We start from the raw sequence: 7,065 nt of genomic DNA, 5'->3' as shown, positions 1-7,065 counted from the left end.
TGATAGCCTTTCTTTTTTCCTGTAGCTGGGAGAGGCTCTGCTCTTGTGGAAAGGCCTTCCGCCCGTGGTGCTAGGGCTTGGCGTAAAGGCAGTGGTTCACACTTACCCTGTCGTGTGTCAGTCTGGAGATGGGAGGTGGAGGGAAACATAAAAGAGGAAAAAAGGCGAGTTTTATTCCTCTGATTTTCTACTTGAAACTCTAAGTACCCTCTGTGGTGTTCCCTGCCAAGGTGTTTTATAGCCAGCCAAGAGCTTTGCTTATGCTGTTTTCTCTGCCTCACCCACTCTTCACCCTACCCCCTTTTATTTTGCTGGCTCATTCCTGGTAGTCTAAGACCCACCTCTGATGTTGCCTCTGCAGCCTTCTCTGAGTGCTTGGGCTGAGCCGGGTCTCCTCTCCCTGCCCTGTTTTTATACTCAGCACAGTAGGTAGGGATGGTCAGGGTATTTTTTGTTTGTTTTTTCCTTTTTTCCTCCCCTTTCGCCCAACATTTTGTTATGAAAAATTTTAAACCTGCAGCAAAGAAATATCTTTTTAAAACACTGATTAGAATATTTTAATGATTATTCTAAAACTAAGTTTGGCAAACTAGAATCGGGCCCAGGATAAAAGTTAAAATGATCAAATTGTTTTAATTACCAAAATAAATGATTGGAGAAACAAGCAGACAAGGTTTTCTTTCTCTAGGTCTTTTCTGGAATAACGGAGTTAGTTCCTCAGCTTCAAGGCTGAAATGCCCATCAGAAGACCCCATCTGCCTCTCCCTTATTTTCTTAGTATCTGACACTTTTGTGTGAAATTGGCATGTAATGGTTGATTTCGGAATCAGGATTTGGAAGACTTGTGGGTACAACTGCACCTGCTATTGAAAATGCATCTGTTTTCATGTCTGAGATGCCTGGGAAGTGAGAAAGCATGGTTATAGCTCCACCCTGTGGCGTGTTGGTTTTGGTTAAAACTCATAAATTCAGCTCGGTCTCTCAGATCAACGGTCAGCGAACCGTGCAGCCTGTTTTTATAAATAAGTTTTATTGGGACGTACCCATACCCATTCAAATATATGTTATGTGTGGCTGCTCTCTTGCTACAATGGCAGAGTTGAGTAGTTGTGAAAGAGACTGTACAGCCCACAACCAAAACGAGAAGCAGCAGGACTGCATCCCAGTAGTCACTGAAATTGAATTTCTGGAGCAGAAGAACCACGTTTAGCATTGGTACTTGATCAGTATGGAGTGCATTAATAAATTACAGGCAGAGGTTTCGGCCTTATTCAAAGTCTGACGCTTTTTAGACGAACGTATTACTGGATATCTTAGGCCTAAAACCCAAAAGAAAACCCATTGCCTTTGAATCGATTCTGACTCCTAGTGACCCTGTAGGACAGGGTGGAACACCCCCCAAGGGTTTCCGAGGCTGTAAGTCTGTACAGGAGCAGACTGCCACGTCTCCCACAGAGCGGCTGCTGGGTTTGAACTGCCAACCATTCCGTTACAGCCAAGTGCTTAACCGCAGTGCCACCAGGGCCCCTTATTTTAGACGCAAATATGTAAAAAATGAAGATTATCCAGTTTATCAATGATTTATGGATCATGCTTTTGGTGTTGTGTTTAAAAGCTCTGCCTTGCCGGAGGTCATCTGTCTATGAAGTGTGAGGAAGAAGCATTACTCAGATAGTTGAAGCCTCTAGTGCACAGCTCCCTGATTTCATTCACCTACCTCCTCACAAGAGTTAACTATTATCCTGAACTTGGTGCTTATCAGTCTCATTTTTTTTTTTTTTTGAATTTTCAATTGTTTTATTTGGAGACAATTTTAGACTTACAGGAAAGTTGCAAAAATAATAGAGTTCCAGTATGCCTTTCCCTCGGCTTCACTCGTATGTCAGCATCTTTGTAGAACCATAGAACAGTTACCAAATTATTCACCTTGGAATGGATAAGGGTAATGGTTGAATGTAATGACACTGAACTGTGAATGTGAAGGTTGTTGCAGTGTCCAATGTTGTGTTACGTAGATATTTGCCACAATGAAAAAAAAATAACTCACACTGGTTACGATACCATCAACTAAACTACAGACTTTATTTGGATTTCACCAGCTTTTTGGTTTCAGGCACTGATCCAGGGTCTCACATTCCATTAGTTATCATGTCGCCTGAGTCTCCAATCTGTGACAGTTTCTCAGCCTTTCTTTTGTGACTTTAATACGTGGAAGAACAGTGTTCTATTTTTTTGTGGAAACTCTCAGTTTGGGTTTAGCTAATGTTCCTATGATTATTGTGCATAATTAAAGTGCTGCATTGTTGAAAGGATACCACAGAAGTGATAGCACCCTTCTCAGTGTGTGACATCGGGGTAGACGGCGTCTGTGTGTATTACTGGTTGTGGTAACTTTGATCACTTGATTAAGGCGGCATCTTCTCCGTTGTAAAACTACTGTTTTTCCCTTTGTAATGAATAAATCTTTGGGGGAAAGTACTTTGAGACTATGTGACTATTCTGTTTCTGCTTAAACTTTTGTCCACTGATTTTGGCATGTGGTATTCTAATAGTGATTTTCTGTTTCTCTCATTCCTTCTTTATGTATTAATTGGAATTGTACCATAAGGAAGAGTTGCCTTGTCTTCCCCATTTATATATTCAGTTATTTAAATCAGCATGAACTCATGGGCATTTATTTTATTTTGAGGTTATAACGCAATACTATCATTATCTGTTTGCCCAAGTTGTTCTAACTTTGACCATTGGGAGGAGCTCTTTCAGGTTGGCGCCTATGCGCCTTCAACGTTGCTTTTTACTTTTCAGGAATTCCTTACTTTATGGCACCACAAGATGCTCCAGTCTCATCTGTATTGTCCCTGCCCAAATTCTAGAATCAACTTCTCTAAAGAGACCTAGTTCCTTTTACTGGAGAATGTTATTTAGAAACCAAAATCTGGGTGCTAGGTATGCTCATTGCTACTGGAGTGTCATTGCTAGACTGCTCCCTTGCAGTGGATAAAGCTAGAAAACATGCAGTATACTAACTATGCACATAACAGAAAGCACATATACGTCTGTATTTATATCTATCCATGTGTACACAAAAAACACAAACCATGAGTCCCTCCAACTCCAATCCAGCATCAGAGGATTCATTCTAGCCTTCTCCCTTTCTTTATTTGCAACTTCTTTCTCCAACAAGAAGCCTGATTCTATAATAATTTGCTTATTCAATCCTAGTTACACAAAAAGTAGTTTCAGAGTTGCTAAAACATTCATCTATGAGAAGCAAATTTGCCAACTAGAGTACGACGTTTTACACAGTTTTTTGTTTTTAGCCTTCCAGTTTCTACTGTTTCCCAAAGCTATTTCTTCCCCACCCCCTTCAGTGTGGTTATGTGATTTATTGTAATAGATTCAATTGTCACAGTCGGCATTCCATCTTTTGTCCACATCCTAGTTGATTCTTTTTTTGTAAATTTACGTACAGTAAATTTCACTCTTTGTGATCTACCGCTCTACGGATTTTGACGAATGCACAGATTTGGGGATCCACCACCACAGTTTTACATAGAATAATCACATCACCCCAAGAATTTCCTCATCCTGCCATTTACTGTCAACTCCTCCCCCTACTCACTTCAACCCTTGGCAGCTCGGATATGTTTTCCATCTCTAGTTTTACCTTCTCATGAGTATGATGTAAATGGAACCACACAATGTGTAGTACTGGGGCCTGACTTCTTTCATTTGCCAAAATGCTTTTAAGATCCATCCATGATACACAGATCCATAGTTCCTTTTTATTGCTGAGTGGTATTGCACTATCCTATATTTGTAGCTGTATCGTTTTGTTTGTTCATCCATTTGCCAGTTGAAGGACACAGATTGTTTCCAATTTTTGACAAATACGAAGTTGCCGTGAGTATTCACTTACTGGTTTTTGTGTGAACATGTTTTCATTTCTCTTGGGTAAATCCCTAGAGTAGGATTGCTGGGTCATATGGTAGATATATGTTTAATTTTATAAGAAACTAAAGTTTTTCCAAACTGACTGTACTTCTTTGCATTCCCACCAGCAATGTATGAGAGTTCTGGCCACTCGGCATCCCCACCGGCACTTGGTAGTGCCAGTTTTTGTTTACATTTTTTAATTTTAGCTTAGATAAGTGCATAGTGGTATCTTACTATGGTTTTAATTTTCATTTCTCTAATGACTAATGATGTTGAGCATCTTTTCATATGTTTATTTTCCACCAGTATATCTTTTTTGGTGAACTGTGTATTCGAATCTTTCACTCTTTAGAAATTTTTTTCTTAGTGTTTAGTGTTGAGAGTTCTTTATATATTGTGGATACAAGTCCTTTGTCAGACATGTGATTTATAATTTTTTTTTGGTCAGTCTGTGGCTTGTCTTTTCATCCACAACTGTGTCTTTTTTAGGGCAAAAGTTTTTAATTTTAATAACAAGGGAAGTTTATTAATTATTTCTTTTACAGATCATGCTTTTGGACCTTCCTCAGAGCCAACAAGAGAGAAAGCCTTCCCCTGGAGCTGGCATCCTGAATTCACCCAAGATTATGCAGATTTTCTTCTAGAAGTTTTATAACTTCATATAATTTTGTATAAGGTGTGAAATATAGGTTGATGTTTAGCTTTTTTTTTTTTTTTCCTTTTTGCGTATTGTGATCGTTAAGGTTGTGTGTCACCTTGGCTGGGCCATCATCCTTGGTAGTTCGGTAGTTATGATGAAGTTTGGCAGCCGTATGATAATGTGATCACCTCCACGATGGGATCTGCTGTGAGTAGCCAGTCAGTTGAATGGGAGTTTCCTTGGGGGTATGGGCTGCATCCAGTATAGGTGGACTTCCTGGCAAGGCTCATGGGTTTTTGCTCGCTCTGAATCCTGAAGCTGGCCCCTCTTTGTCTGCCTTCAGGTTCTTGGACCTTGAGCTAGCCGCTCATCTGCCACCTTGCCTGCTGATCTCGGGATTTGTCAGTCATTGCGACCTGTGAGCGAGAGCCCTGCTGTCTGATCTGCTGATTTTGGGTTTGCCAGCCCCTGTGGCTACATGGATCAGAAGTCTCCAGCCTGACTCACAGACTTGGCACGTTCCAGCCTCTACAATCGTGTGAGCCATTCCCTTGATATAAATTTCTCTATATAGATATTTATATGGTTTACTGGCTTTGCTTCTCTAGAGAACCCACCTAAGACATATATGGACAGCCAGTTGTTCCAGCACCATCTGTTGAGAAGACATTGAATTGCCCTTGCATCTTTGTCAAAAATCAGTTGTATGGGTCTATTTCTGAGCTCCCTATTCTGTTCCATTAATCTGTGTGTCTGTCTTTCACCACTATCATACTGTAGCTTTATAGAAAGTTTTGAAACTGGATAGTGTAGGTTTTCCAACTTTGTTCCTCTTTTTCAAAATTGTTTTGGTTATTCCAGTTCCTTTGTCTTTCCGTATAAATTTTACAATGAGTGTATCTATAGAAAAGCCTGCTGGGATTTTGACTGGGATTGAGTTTCATCAGTGTTTTATAATTTTTGTCACATAGATCCTGCATGTGTTTTGTTAGGTTTATGCTTAACTATTTCATTTTGGGGGGTGCTATTGTAAATGATATTGTTTTTAAATTTCAAGTTCCAGTTGTTCAATGCTAGTATATAGAAGGAAACTCTGGTGGCATAGTGGTAAAGAGGTATGGCTGCTAACCAAAAGGTTGGCAGTTCGAATCCACCAGGTGCTCCTTGGAAGCTCTGTGGGGCAGTTCTACTCTGTCCTGTAAGGTCTCTATAGGACAGTAGGAATCGACTGGACAGCAACAGCTTACGTTTTTAGGAATACAGTTGATCTTTATGTATTGACCTTGTATCCTGTGACGTTGCTGAACTCACTTATTATCTCTAGGAGTTTTTTTCGTAGATTTTTTGGGGTATTCTATGTAGGCAATCATGTTGTCTGGAATAGAAAAGGTTTTATTTATTTATTTCCAGTCTGGTGGCTTTTATTTCTTTTTCTTCTCATATTACGCTGGACTTCCAGTACAGTGTTGAATAGGAGTGGTGAGAAAGGGCATTCTTGCCTTTTTCCCCGTCTTAAAGTGAAAGTATTCAGTTTTCACCATTAAGTATAATGTTACCTATAGAATTTCTGTAGTTTTTTTTATCAGGTTAGAGAAGTTTCCTACTATTCCTAGTTTGCTGTGGGTTTTTTTTTGATCATGAATGGATTTTGTCAAATACTTTTTCTGCATCTATTGAGAAGATCCCATGTTTTTTTTCTTTAATCTGCTGATTAAATATTAATCATATATGATTAATATGATGAATTACACTGATGGATTTTCAAATGTTGAACCAGCCTTGAATTCTAGAATAAACCCCACTTAGTCATGGTGTAGGTTTCTGGGGGGTACAAACAGTTTGCACTTACTACTAACTGAAAGGTTGGCAGTTCAAACTCACAGAGAAAAGACTTGGCAATCTGTTTCTGTAAAGATTACAACCAAGAAAATTCTATTGAGCAGTTCTACTTTGTAACGCATGGGGTTTCCACAAGTCAGAATCGACAATGGGTTTTTATATATTTCTGGATTTGCTTTGCTGATGTCGTTAGGTGCTGTCAAGTCGGTCCAACTCATAGTGACCCTGTGTACCACAGAACGAAACACTGCCCTGTCCTGTGCCATGCTCACAATCGTTGCTATGCTTGAGCCCATTGTTGCAGCCACTATCAGTACATCTTGTTGAGGGTCTTCCTCTTTTCTGCTGACCCTGTACTTTACCAAGCATGATCTCTCCTGACAACATGTCCAAAGTATGTGAGACACAGCTTCACCATCCTTCATTCTAAGGAGAGTTCTGGTTGTACTTCTTCCAAGACAGATTTGTTCATTCTTTTGGCAGTCCATGGTATATTCAATATCCTTCACCAACATCACAATTCAAAGGCGTCAGTTCTTCAATCTTCCTTATTCATTGTCCAGCTTTTGCATGCATAGGATGTGATTGAAAATACCATGGCTTGGGTCAAGCACACCTTAGTCTTCAAGGTGGTATCTTTGCTTTTCAAT

Source organism: Loxodonta africana, chromosome 20 (genome assembly GCF_030014295.1).
Source record: "Loxodonta africana isolate mLoxAfr1 chromosome 20, mLoxAfr1.hap2, whole genome shotgun sequence".
Lineage (NCBI taxonomy): Eukaryota > Metazoa > Chordata > Mammalia > Proboscidea > Elephantidae > Loxodonta > Loxodonta africana.
This window is presented reverse-complemented; position numbering follows the sequence as displayed.